Here is a 14,216-nt window from a genome sequence, read left to right as displayed (position 1 = left end):
TTGTATGGGACCTACATAATGCCACAGGAACCTTGATTCCTGTCCTTAACTCATGGTTGTTGACACTGTGTGTTGATACAAAAGAGGTGTCAAAATGTGTCATCTCTCAGTTCCTGGTAATCAGCTTTTTTGCCTTGTCAAACCAAGTCCACCAATCCTTCAACCATTTGCACAACTTGCTCGTCTTCACCTTGTCCAAGGACACCACTCAAATTGGGTGGAGATTTAACCAGACTCGGTGGTGTAATGGTTAGAGCATCTGCTCCGAGTCTGGGAGGCTCGCGGTTTGAACCCTGGGCCCAGTCATTCCAACGACTTTAGAAATGATATGTGCTGCTTCCTTGCTTGACGTTCAGCATTTAAAAGGATAGAGCACAGACAATCCCGATTGGTTGCCCTCCATGGGGAAGAGGAAATTCTTCCTTTGGAAATGCCCTGCTGAGTGTGGTGCCGTTGTTGTGATGTCACTGACACCCAGATTGCATCGGCAAGCGATGGCACTTCCCTCAAGCTCAGTGGCTGTATTTGTTTCATCTAACAGCCCTGCATTGTCTCTCATGTATTCGTCTATGTCCACTTGTGCGTGTCAGCTTCAATTTGCCTTAGATCCTGCAAGTTTTTTTTTATCTTGCATAGTACCTCACTAACCCCTAATACTGCCACCATCCATTCACAGTTCATCGGTTCTGGTGCCGAAAGGATGGCCTTGACCTCATCTGATGTGTGCAGTCCAGCTGCTGATGCCATTTGACCAAAGTAGTTCAATTCGTTCTTGAACTATTTGCTTCTCCCAGGGTCCAGCCTCCACAAGCCTGTATAGCAGCACATCCATTCTCTCTACATGCCCATTGCTTATTGGCATTCATTGCAAGCACATCATATAATTATAGATGTGTACTCCTGCAATGCCAGCCAGTTCCTAGCCAATCATTCAATGCCATAGCTTATGTGCTGTCTCTTTTCTAAGAAACAGTCTATTACACTTGGACGTGTGAAGGCAACACACCAACACGTCCACCACCTTGTTAACAGCTTCCCATTCCCCAAAAATTTCATCCTTTCTTCCTACATGTGAAATTCCTCTCCTGCTGCTTCAAACCCATTCATATGTTCCATTTTCACCATTCTTTTCACCAAATATGTTCACATTGGATAGATCCATGTTTCCAGCAGAGAGAAAATTCACTACAATTCTTTTTGATCTCACATGCAGCTATAGATCACCTGGGTAGGTGCTTATCCCACCCCAACTCCATAAACTCTACCACTGGGTTTAATGTCTTCAGGATTGATAGTGGGAATGGTAAGGATAGAGCATGTAAGGTGGGTGATTTCAAAAGAAAATGAGCTCAGAGGTGGGATGTGCAAGCATGCAGGGAAGCTTATGGGGGGCACGCAAGCATGTAGGGAAATTCAATTGTGACAATTGTTGACTTTATTGAGATTCAACTGTGAAAACTGTCTGTATGGAAGTTAATATCACCATAAGCTTGGACATGGTAGCCTAGTGGTTATGGTACTGGGCCAGTAACTCGGAGATCATGAGTTCTAAATTCCAGAATGGCAAGTTGTGAAACCGAATTAAATCAATCTGTAATTGTGGGCCAGCACCAAAAATGTCCATGAAAGCTGCAGGATTGTCACAAAAAGCCCAACTCTTTCAAAAATGCCCTTTATGGAAGAACTGCCACCACACATCCAGTGTGGCCTACATGACAGGACACTACTTTGGATGATTCTTAAGTGTGTGTGTGTGTGTGTGTGTGTGTGTGTGTGTGTGTGTGTGTGTGTGTGTGTGTGTGTGTGTGTGTGTGTGTGTGTGTGTGTGTGTGTGTGTGTGTGTGTGTGTGTGTGTGTGTGTGTGTGTGTGTGTGTGTGTGTAACAAGAGGCTTGTATCATTTTTCCATGCTTTAAGTATTTATATATTCAATTTGAATTTAGGCCAACACATTGATCTGCGCAGTCCATAAACAAACATGATGTGAGGGGAAACCAAGTTTTGAGTCGTTATGTGAAAACAAGATGGCTGTCTGAAATGAACATGCATGTTTGCAATGACTTACGTACAAACCATCACTGGCAAGTTTACATGGGCAGAAATGGATTTAATAATGTGTAACCAGCGTTCACCTCAATACAAACATTCTGTGCAACCACCGTTTACCACATCTTGTTATCGACCAAATGGGATGAATGAGCTCTCACTGTGGGATGATGCACCATTTTTCGAATGGAGCCATTTCCAGTTGATCAAAAGACTGTGGGCGTATGCGTCGACTACAAATGCACCTCCCCTTGATGTCCAAAGCTTGTGTAATTTGATTCATGTGAACAAATCATGCAGACCAATCTACATGGTTGATGTTGTGGTCCTGATGTTCAGCATGCGCATGAGCATTGTCATCCATAAAGATGAAGTTGGCACCTCGCTGTTATGCTGGCAGAAGTTAAAAAGGAAAAGTAAATGCAATCAGTGAAATTATGTATATTGTTGCGGTATTCGCTCCCGCCGGCGTGCGGACGGCCACGTAACTCGAATCGCGGCACGTCGCCCACCGGACGGACAATCCAGTCGTGACCCTCTCGGACTAACGCCGGGAACCAGTCACGGGTGGACCTTTCGGTCTCACCGCGATCGAGCCAATCAGCCCCCGCGTGGGATAGGGTTGCTCGCCAAATTCGACCTCCCTAAGTACCCACGCGGAGGGTAGACCGGGCGATCGCACCTCGCCGCAGGTCGACTTCGGACACGGGCCACTTAAGCGACCCGTTCCGTACTATCAGAATAACCGAGCGGTGTTATCGTCGACCTCGACGGTTCGATTAATTATCGGGCGTATTCAGCCCACTACCAACCCTTTACGTGAAGCAAGATGAGGATTCAATGGGAGAAATGACGAAGCGAAGCGGGAAACAGTTCAACACAAAGCACATTTATTCGCGGCACACGGGAAGCACACATATAATTCCACCAAAAGCACACAGAAAAGACACAATTCCATTTACACAAAAAGCAAATATAAAAGCGAAGACAATGCAGAGCTAATACCGACTACCGAGCACACGGCAACACTTATACAATTCTACCTCACAGACGGCGCCGACAACACATACCCAAAACCAAGGAAAGAATACCCTCAAGGATGAGGCGGGCCTGAGGCCGAGACCGGGTCGCGCCTACCCGTCTGGTGATGAGACGCGGAGCGGCGATGGCGCCCCAACCCCGCGGGCCTCGCGGGCAGTGTCTGGTAGGGGGTGGGAAAGGGGCCCCCTTGGTCGCACTATCTCAGCGCGGGGGGAAACAGGAGGGGGTTGCTGATGCTCGGGGTATAGAGGATCTTTATTATCCCTGGTGTGCGTCTCCACCTCGGCCAGGTCGCGCTGTCGGCCTCCCTCGGGTGCAGCTCCCTGCACGACGCGAGCACCCCCTCGTCTGGTGTCGCCGCCTTTCCACAGCTCGTCCCCTCCGTTCCGACTCCAACGCACACGACGAGCAGCTCCACCGCCCGCGAAGTCTTGACCCTCTGCTTCCGACTCTCCTACTCTCCGCCTCTGGACTCTCGGACTCTCCGACTCTCCTCTTCTCCTCCTCTGGACTCTCCTGACTCTGCTCTTCTGACTGACGAACACGGTCCTTTTATCCCCCCGTAGCTTCGCCTTTGACCCCCTCCCTTTGACCTTTCACCTCGCTCCCCATTGGCCCGAGAAAAAGTGGGCGTGAAGGCTTTTTGATCCACAAATTTGCATATATCGATCGTCCTGGAGGCGGGGCCAAATCGCCCCTCGCTCACCGATTGGACGGCAAAAAGTGGGCGTGTGTCGTTTTTGATCCGTTTTTGAAGCACAAAATCCGTGATTTTGTACACGCTGTTCGACGCGCGCCCTGCACGAGTCCAACACCGGTACCCACAGCGGGGCAAGAACGGTGGCGATGCTACGGTTGCGAGGTGTGACGTGAAGGTCGTGGCGGTTGTGGTGAAGCGGCGTTGTGGTTGGTGGTTGATGTTGTGGTTGTGGTGGTAATCATGGCGGTTGGTCCAAATTAAAGATAGTAAAAGAAAAACGGCTATCCTGAAGAGTCGCAGCACGCATAAATGACATGTATTCCCACTAGACAACGGGTTTGGGCCTAACTACACATGCACTTACCGAGATACCTCACCTAAGGGGCCTGAATGGTGGTTTGCGAATTTGGTAACCACAACAATATTTTGAATGAAGATTGCTGACCTACTATGACTACTACTACTCCTTCAATACCGCCAAATATTCCCACCTTCATTTTTGTGGGGTCAGCCCCAGAATATGTGTGGCTTTCCAAGTCTTTCACAAACCGGCTGGTCAGGCGATTGAAGGCCATTTGGACAGGAGTTTGTTATTTTTCCAGGGTGCCGGTGATAACTCGCCTACTCTTCACGAGAGACACCGTGGAACGTCAATTCATTAACTAATCCTACCCGACAGCATACCTGGTTTTACATCCATCCAAGGGAGGAAAGTTTGTGATGCAACACCTGCCTGCAATGCACCAATCTGACAGTTTATAGTTGAGATGGGAATGGAACCGAGACGATGCACCTGAAATGTAAGTGCACAATCTCTGTAGCTACATCCTGTGGGGCTGAGCTAATATGCCAGAAAAAAATATATATTAAAATCACAGAATCAAAGGCTTTAGCAGGTGAATGAAAGGAAACAAGTCTCTCTTTCGAGTGCAGCCTGTGGCTGCTGGTTGCATCATTGGTTGGGACGCGGCTATGCCGCTGATGCAGTGTCCCCCTTACCAGTACACTGGTGCTCATTTTGCCGACCTCAGAAGGATGACAGGCTGAGTCAACCTCCTGGTGTATGTTAATTCAGCGGCCAGCGGGGCTTGAACTCAGGACCCTAGGATCCCAACCTGCCACCCTAACCACGAAGCCAACACCAGGCTGCAGGAAACAAGTGGAATGCCTTTGTTTGAACAATGTTTGTGGAAAGCAGATCAACAGTTGGAGAATTTCTTTGTGTTTGGAAATTTATTTGACATTTTAATGATCGATGCTGTGGGTATCTGGAACGCCTCGATAAACACGGTGAAATGGTGTTGCGTTTATACCTCGTGTCGTCACAATGTCTGTGCATAGACAAAATGCTTCGGAGACAAGAGATTGCATTGGATTATTCTTAAATATTACAATTTATTCGAAGATTGTTGCTGGAGGAACTGGGTCCAATGGTTTTTGTAAAAACCATTCTTTGGAACGTGAACAGTGCAACAACAGGAGATTTTGATTTTGAAATGGCAGTACCATCACCTTGAAGATGGGGGAATAGATTGGCAACACAATTCACCGCAGTCTTTGTTGCCCGCAGAATACAAATGTAAGAGCTGACTGTGTGTTAAGCAGTTTGGGCAAAGGCAGCTGAATCAAAAAGTGGGAAATGAAAGAGAATCCCTGTTATTTATCCTGTGCTTTTGTGATTTGTTACCTCATGAGTGTTGAATTGGCTAAGGAGCATCACACATGTGGTTTGGACACAAACATCTCGATAAGCAATATGTGGCCTGTGGTCATCGAACTGCATTACACAGCCTGTCAAGCTTTCAGGTCTGCAAATGGGAATACAGTGGAGTGACACCTGATAAATGCCACCATTACTATAATCTGCGCTTTTTATCAGTTGCTCCTGAGGAGTTCCTGGGACACTGAGACTTTTAAACGAGGTTTTCGTAAATATTTTTCTTCTAATTTATTGAGGGTAGAAGCAACTGTGCAAGTTTATAGCAAGGCTCAACTGTTTGTTTTAGCAGTTGAAATTCCTAATTGAAATTCCTAATATTAAAGTATTGGTTCACGGGCGCCAGCAGTGACCACTATTGGTTTGTGGGTGCCAGCGGTGACCACTATTTTCTATGTGTCTGTCTGTCCGTCTGTCTGTTTGTGACTCTCTCCAGAGCATAGATCCGTGAAGTTTAATGCGATCTTGATGAAACTTGGACACAAGTTAGATATCATGGTCTAGTTGTGTCTTTTTGTATGAGGGGCATCCCACGCCCCTTGTGGGCAGAGCCACGCCCACTTGAACTTTTTATTTATTTTTCTCGATTTTTTTTCTCGCAATTTAATTTCCTAGAAGCTGTGAGTCATGTCCATAAGTACAACATATAAAAAATCCGATTTGATTTGGTCAATTTTGACGGAAGAGATAGGTTTTTATGGTAGGGCTTCCTCAAAAGCTTCCACTAACTCAATTGTACCTATCGTGGCATTGTTCAATAATGCCCGCGAACCATCGTCACCTCCCGGCTAGTTACCACTTATTCCGACAGGATTTTACAGAGGTAGCGCATTTACTTTTGAGCTGTATAATACGGGTTTGATTCACGGCATGGCAAACTCTCGTATCGGATTAATTATCATGGCTTCCCCCTTAGATGCTCTTTTTTTTTCCTCAACTCACAAATGTTTGATCTACTACTACGAGTACAACTTCCTTAATCGCCTCATTTAATCCCAGCTTCTTATGGAGTCGGCCATGGGGCAGGCCTGATATTGGACTGCTTTGTCCTCTCCTCCTCCCTTTTTAAGGGGTGAGGTCTGATTGCACCAAGCTTCTGACCTGCCTTGACTGCGATACTTCTCCACCACCCTCTGTCCTCAGCCAACTCTCTCCACTCTCCAACCACCCATATCTCACGGATATCCCTTCTCACACAATCCTCTCATCTCAACCATGGTCTACCTCTTTTCCTTCTCCCTTGCTCTCTCAACCTACCTGCTCTCTTTCCATTCTCTCTTCCCCCATCCACACCAAGTGCCCAGCCCATCTCAGCTGGCATTTCACCAATCTTACAGTCAAATTCATCTGCACACCAATTTCCTCCCTCAGTTCATCCATCCTCCTTCTATCCACCCTCTTCACTATCGCAATCCTCTTGACACAGTTATTCTCACAAACCTTCAGCCTCTGTTGTCTCTCTCAATGCTACCATCTACAGAACGTAAAAGTAAGTCAGCATTACACATGACATCAGAATCATCCATTTCAATTTTCTTGATATCTTTCTGTCCAGTATTACTCCCTCCACTATCCTCCACATATTTGCACTCACCTGAATCCTCCTCTGCACCTCTGCCTTGGACTTACCATCCCCGGTTGCTGTTCCTCCCAAGTTCTCAAACCTCTTTCCCTGTCTGATCTCCTTCCCCTCTTACATGATATTCATTTTGTTTCTCTGCTGCCCGAACCACATCACCTCAGACTTCTCCATACACACCTTCAGCCAATGTTTCTCAAATTCCTCCTTCCACTCCCCAGTACCTCCTGCATCTCCAGCCCACTCTCCACCACAACCGACATCACAACCACAACCGCAGTTCATTTGAATAGATATATGTAGTTTGTTCATGGTTCTGGCAATAACTACCCGATTCTTCATTAAAGATGTTGGATCTTTCACATCCACCAGCTAATGCCAGCACACAGGACACCCAGCTTAACATATATTCAAGGGACAGTGCACTTTATGATGGAAGCCCTACTTACATAGGACCAGTCCGACAGTTTATGGTCAGGTCGGGTTAGGTGAAGTAGGTCAGGTATTGAAGCATGCAGCAGAGCAGAATGTCGCTGCATCCACATTCCGCTGGTACTCTAGGGGCCCAGAGTCCAAGTCTCACATCCGTAGAGCAAGACTGAAAGCATCAAGGACATGATGACTCGGACTTTTGTCCTCCTGCACAGGCACCAACAGTGCCACACCCCATGATCCAATGAATCCATCACTCTCCATGCCCGACTCGGAAGTCGATTGACCTCAGGCTCACAGCCAGCGGAGACATGAATATCACTGCCAAGGTAAGTTAATCTCTCTGTGACCTTCACATGTACACCACAAACAGGTACAGACAAGACAGCAGCATCCAAGATGTCATTGAAAGCCTGGATCTTGGTTTTGACCCAGGAAACACCTAATCACTGCGGCTCCAACTCCTCATTCACCACCTCGAGGGCTCCCAAAACAATATCCAGAATCTCCGCAAAAATGACTGCATCATCTTTGAAATCAAGTTCAGAGATATTGACATTCCCGAACGATGCACCGCAGCTTGATCTCTCCGACGTCTTCCATCCATACAAGTGCTGAAAAGTGTGGGGGCCAGTACACACCCCTGATGAACTCCAGTAACAACCATAAATAAATCAGGGATGGAACCACCACATCTCACAGCACTTTCAGTTCCAGAATATAGTTCAGGCATCAGATTGATCAGTTTTAGTAGCACCCCACGAAGACCGAGAATCCTCCAGAAGGCATCCGCATTCACTGAATTGAATGCTTTGCAGAGATCAACATAGGCTGCAAGCAGCCCCTGCCGAAACTCTCATGTGTGTTTGATGAGGACCTGAAGAGCAAGGATAGGGTCACTCATTTATTTCTGGTGTAAAGCCTGACTGCTCTAGGCACTGATTCTCAAGCAGATGGTAGCGAAACCTTTCAAGAATTATCTGAGCAAACACCTTGCCCGGCACTGAGAGCAGTGTCACCCCTTGGTAGTTGTTTCATTCATGGCTATCACCCTTCCCTTTCCAGAGAAGGACAAGGCCCCTCTTCCAGTCGGTTGGGATGATGCCTGTGTTCCAAACAAAGCACATAACTGCATGCAACGACATGAGTACAGCATTTCCACCAGCCTTTAAAAGTTCAGCATGGATGCCACAGATCCCATGAGCTTTACCACGTTTCAACCAGTTCAACGCAGCCTGGTGTTTCCACAAAGGAAGGTGGAACAGAGTTGATTGGAGTGTCAGCAATAGGAATAGTGACACCCCTGCCATCCATCTCACCAACTGCTAAGTCAGCCTGGTACAGCCATTCAAAGTAACTTGCCCAGTGGACCTTCACTTTGAACTCCTCTGTCAAGAGCACACCACCCTCCATTCTAACTGCAGTACAATGAAGGATGAGCTTGGAGGAACGCAATGCACACATTCCCCTGAAAGCAGGACGAGAATCACTTGACCACAGGTGTTGCTCTAACCCCTCATAGATTACTCACACATTGGCCTCGTTGTCCCCCCCCCCCCACAGAGCACGTTTTATGCCTCAACTCCCTGAAAATCTCAGCTCTGCCATTCAGCTTGGCCGTGCAACTCTTGTCTATGGTATCCAGCATTTCTTGAGAGACAAAAATTCATCTTCGCCCTGCGGTGAGTTCCAAGTCATCTTCCGGCAACATCAAGGATGGTAATCTTGAAGGCACTCCACAACTCTTCAGGATTCCCCAAAGCACCCAGTCTCCCCAAATTCCCACTCCTTTGCCATATCAGCAGCATTGGAATACCAAGTCTAGCCATGAGCCTGTTGGCCCTGAAAACATGAACCAACCACATTAAGTCCATAACTTATTGCAACGCCAAGGAACTTAGTGCTATTCTGATTCATAGTTCCATACCCATGGGGACCAACACTTGTCTCATAACCTTCCCTATCAGTGCCAGTCGATGCATTGAAATCCCCCAAGACGAGAATAGTATCTTGCCTTGGGCACTGATCAACCACAGACTCAAGCATGGCATCGATTGCATCCTTCTCAGTGAGATCACTCGCCTCTGTTGGAGCATATTCAGATATATATATATATATTTATATATATATATATATATATATATATATATATATATATATATATATATACATATATATATATACATATATATATATATATATACATATATATATATATATACATATATATATATATATATATATATATATATATATATATATATATATATATATATATATATATATATATATATATACATATATACATTGGTTTTATATATATATATATATATATATATATATATATATATATATATATATATATATATATATATATATATATATATATATATATATACATATATATATTGTTGCGAATTCGCGCCCACCGGCGTGCGATCGGCCACGTAACTCTAATCGCGACCGCGTCGCCCACCGGATGGACAATTCAGTCGTGACCCTCCTGGGACTACCGCCAGAAACCAGTCATGGGTGGGGGTTTAACCCCACCACCACCCAGTCTGCAGTCCACTCGCGCGAGATAGGGTAAATCGCCGGAAGTCGATATACCTGTGGTACTCGCACGGGTAATCTGCCGAAGGATGGGACCAAGCCACAGGCCGACTCCGGACACGAACCGCTTATGCAGTTCATTCTGTATTACAGGGATAACCGAGCGGAGTTATCGACGGCCTTGATGGTTCCGATTAATTACCGGGATGTTGAAACCCACTACGAATCCCTTACGTGATGCAGGATGGAGAGTCAATTAAAAGAAGGAGACTAACAAAGCGGGAACAATTGGACCATCACATTTATTCCGCACCACACGGCAGCACGGAAGGCATGCATAATACAGTAATACACCAAAAGCAATACACAGGAATACAATAAAACCAAAGAAACACACGTATGCAGTGGTAAAGAAACAAAAGCAATGCACGGACGCAGATCTACGACCGAATATGACTTACACATGGCAACACTTACACAGTTTTACTTCACAGACTGGCGCCACCCACAGACATTTACACAAAAACCCCAAAAGAAAAGAAGTCATGACTTCCCTGGGCGCGTCGTCCAGCCTTGGCGACAGCAGCCTCAAGTCCCTCCGGCGTGGTGCACCGAGCTCTTGCCGTGCATAGCTCGCGTCGTCCGCCCGACAGCTCGGACGGGGTTTTGGGGGAACTGGACCGGGTTTCGCCGCTATCTCGGTGCGGACGGGGTGGGGAATGGCAGGCACTCCGTCCAGAGACTGCACCGACTGGCTTGAGAAGCCCCGTGCTCAACCGAACCACGTACAGAACGGACGATGCACACACAGTATGATCCTTTCTCCGACAGTCTCGAGCCTCTCCTAGTTTCGAGCTTCTCCCAGGGCGATCCGATGCACACACCCAGAGCAAGGACTCTCCACCCCTCGACAACCGACCGAACAAGAGCCCAACTCGAACCGGGACAAGGGAACAACCAACCAACAACGACTCTTCACGCCCACACCTTTTGTAGGGTAGGGCTCCGCCCTTCGCCCCACCCCGTTTCTGGCTCCACCTCCCTTCTGGAAGCTTCCCAAAGAGGGGCATGCCCTCTCGCTCCCCCCTCCCCGTGCCATACGGGGGACGAGGAAAGTCAGTTTTGGCTCAGGGCCAGGGAATTATTCCCCCAAAATCAGGCCCCCACCTTTTTTCACCTTTGACCTCTGGCTCAAATCGCACCTCCCCCATGCCAAAGCGCAGGCGTTTTGGACGGGAGATATTCAAGGTGCCACTCTGCTCCTGTCATCCGTCCCGCGGAGATCGTGACCGCACAGTGCTCGTTGAATGGCGAGTGGCGAAGATGTGGTAGCGTAGTTGTGGGAGGTGGCATCGTGGTGTGAATGGCGTGATTGTTGGCATCATGTAGTGAATGGCGGGATCGTTGAGATGTTGGTTGTGGCGATGTTCGTTGTTGTTCTTGCACCAAATTAACGACAGCAAAAGAAAAACGACTAACTGAAGAATCGCAGCCCGAATGGATCACATATATTCCCTCTAAACAACGGGTTTGGGCTAACTACACATGAACTTACTGATATATCTCACCTGAGGACCCTTTATGGTGTAATGCGAATTTCCACAGCCGTAACAATATATATCAGCAAAATTACATTCAAAGTGATTGACATTCAAAGTCTCATAATACGCTCGTTGACCGGTGTTTCCTCAATTATCATGGGAGTCAGCTTATTGGACACAGCTACAGCAACTGTTTTAGCATGGTCAGCATCTGAGCAACCAGACCAATAGTAGGTATAACCATCCATCATGATCTCGCCACTATCCGGTCTCCGATTCTGAGAGTGGTGCAATAATGACGATGTTCAAACACTTGAGCTCAGGTGATAACAGAGACAGGTTATCATCCTCTCTTAGGGATAGGACATTCCAGGCACCCATCGAAGGGACCGCTTCAGGTTAACCCAAGGAGACCACTGTCTGGTGGATGACACCTCAGCACCACTCCGCCACATACCATCGCAATCCTACCCATGAAGTTTACCCAGTGCTTTTCCTCCTATAAAAGGATGGGGGTCCTGAAGGCTTTGCCCCAATCCTGTCATCCGGTGAGTTGCCCTGCAAAGGGTGGTAGCACAGCAGGTTCTCCCATGGAGTGGGTTTTCACTTTTTTGCATTTGTGGGTTTTGCAGAATGAAGGGGTTTTCGGTAGCCAGATTGCAAATCCTGCCACTAAAAAATAAAAAGTAACCTAACAGTAGGAGGACATCAACAGACACAGTTGGGCACTATATATGGATGGCCGTTGGTTCACAAGGAGCTGCTCCACCCTGTGATAAGTTTTGTTTTCAATCCTGCTTGGTGTCAATATCCATACACCCTCCTCACGAGGAAACCTGGTGGGGGAGACGGTTTAGTCGCCGCCAACCCGACCATGAAACAGATTACTACTGGTTTACATGGTACCTGTAACAAGTCACAGATATAATCTGGCTTTACCTGAACAAAAAATATTCCTGGCCTGATCAAGTTGTGAATCTATCCAATTCAAAGTTAAGTGTGCGACCTCTGCACCATCCTCTCAAACATCTCACATATGTTTGATCTTGGTGTAGAATGTATTTTATGTTTCTTTTGCTCTTCACTGTTTCACCAATGCAAAATTAACATACCCCTCCCCTTCACCCCACACCCCAACCAAATGCTGTGTATCAGCAGAATAATGGGTTAATGCCACATGTTTCACACATGTTACTCATTAAATTGCTGAATTATACTGATATATTTCCTGTCATAAAGAGCGAACATAAAGTCATTTATGCTTCTTTATAGGATTAAGAAATAATCCCGAACAGCCTTTTGCCGACTTTGTAATGAACTGTGTGCTCCCTGCTGCGGCTTTGGAAAAATGGCTTATAAAATTGCAAATTTCAGCTTTTTGACCCTGACTTCTCTCGCAATTATGTTCACTGATGCCATTCCTTGGACCGTTATGATGGTAACCATGTTTTTGTTTCATGAAACTTTTCATATTGGCTCCAATTTACTTGTATAACACGATGCTGTAGCCAGATTTGTTTAATACAACGAACGCTCATTGTTCATTTTGCAACCATGGTAACAAACATTGTTATGGCATGGCTTAAGATATTCCAATTATGTATCAGAATATTTGACTTTGGAACACTTGTCATCGCTTCAAAAACATACTATCCACAATGCTTCTCTGAATTTATGCCACTCGAATGTGTAGGCTGCATACGAGGCCCCACTGACCTTGCAACTCCTCGATAGCCATTGAGGGAAAAAAATCGACTTTTCATTACGAATTGCTTTCTGTTTGCAGCGATGATGAAAGTTTTCATGCAACAGAATTTGTTCCATGGTATGGAATTGCTCTCTCTCTCTCTCTCTCTCTCTATCTCTATCTCTATCTCTATCTCTATCTCTATCTCTATCTCTATCTCTATCTCTATCTCTATCTCTATCTCTATCTCTATCTCTATCTCTATCTCTATATCTATCTCTCTCTATCTCTCTCTCTCTCTCTCTCTCTCTCTCTCTCTCTCTCTCTCTCTCTCTCTCTCTCTCTCTCTCTCTCTCTCTCTCTCTCTCTCTCTCTCTCTCTCTCTCTCTCTCTCTCTCTCTCTATCTATCTATCTATCTATCTATACACACGAGTACATATAATACTAGCTGATTACATCCGGCGTTGCCCGGGTACTTTTTGAATGAATTTAATCTTCTGTACATAGGTCTGACAAGAGACCAGTATCAGTTCCCAATTTGGGCCATGGTAGTCATAGCCTAAGAGGATTGGTGAGGGGGAAACAAAAAATGTCGGGACGGGCCCTGGGTAGGTTATAGGCTCGGTGGCGAGGCCCCTCGGCCGGGGGGGGGGGGGTGGGGGCGGGGCGGGGGGGGATTTGCAATGGTAATTTATATTTAATGGGATTTTATGGCCAAATCCCCCTCCCCCCACCGGCCGAGGGGCTCGCCACCTTGCCTATTACCTTCCCGGGCCACGTTCTGACATTTTTTGTTTCAGAGGTTTCCTCCATGATGGCCGCGGCCGTAAAGTCCCATTAAATATAAACTACCATCAAAAACCTCCCCCACCCAGCTGAAGGACCTCGCCAACTCGCCTTTAACCTCCCAGGGCACGTCC

General features: G+C 46.6%; 1 protein-coding gene across 1 annotated transcript in view; it reads left to right on the top strand.

Annotated features, from left to right (window-relative positions):
- LOC147010839 (transmembrane protein 132C-like) overlaps positions 1-14,216 on the top strand; it is a 741,813-nt gene that overhangs the window by 493,548 nt on the left and 234,049 nt on the right. The gene's annotated exons all lie outside the window — the stretch shown is intronic.

The sequence above is a fragment of the Eptatretus burgeri genome, chromosome 16, assembly GCF_056783735.1.
Source record: "Eptatretus burgeri isolate ZD-2024b chromosome 16, Ebu_testis_v1, whole genome shotgun sequence".
Lineage (NCBI taxonomy): Eukaryota > Metazoa > Chordata > Myxini > Myxiniformes > Myxinidae > Eptatretus > Eptatretus burgeri.
The sequence above is the reverse complement of the archived record's forward strand: the minus strand, read 5'-3'. Positions and strand labels throughout refer to the sequence as shown.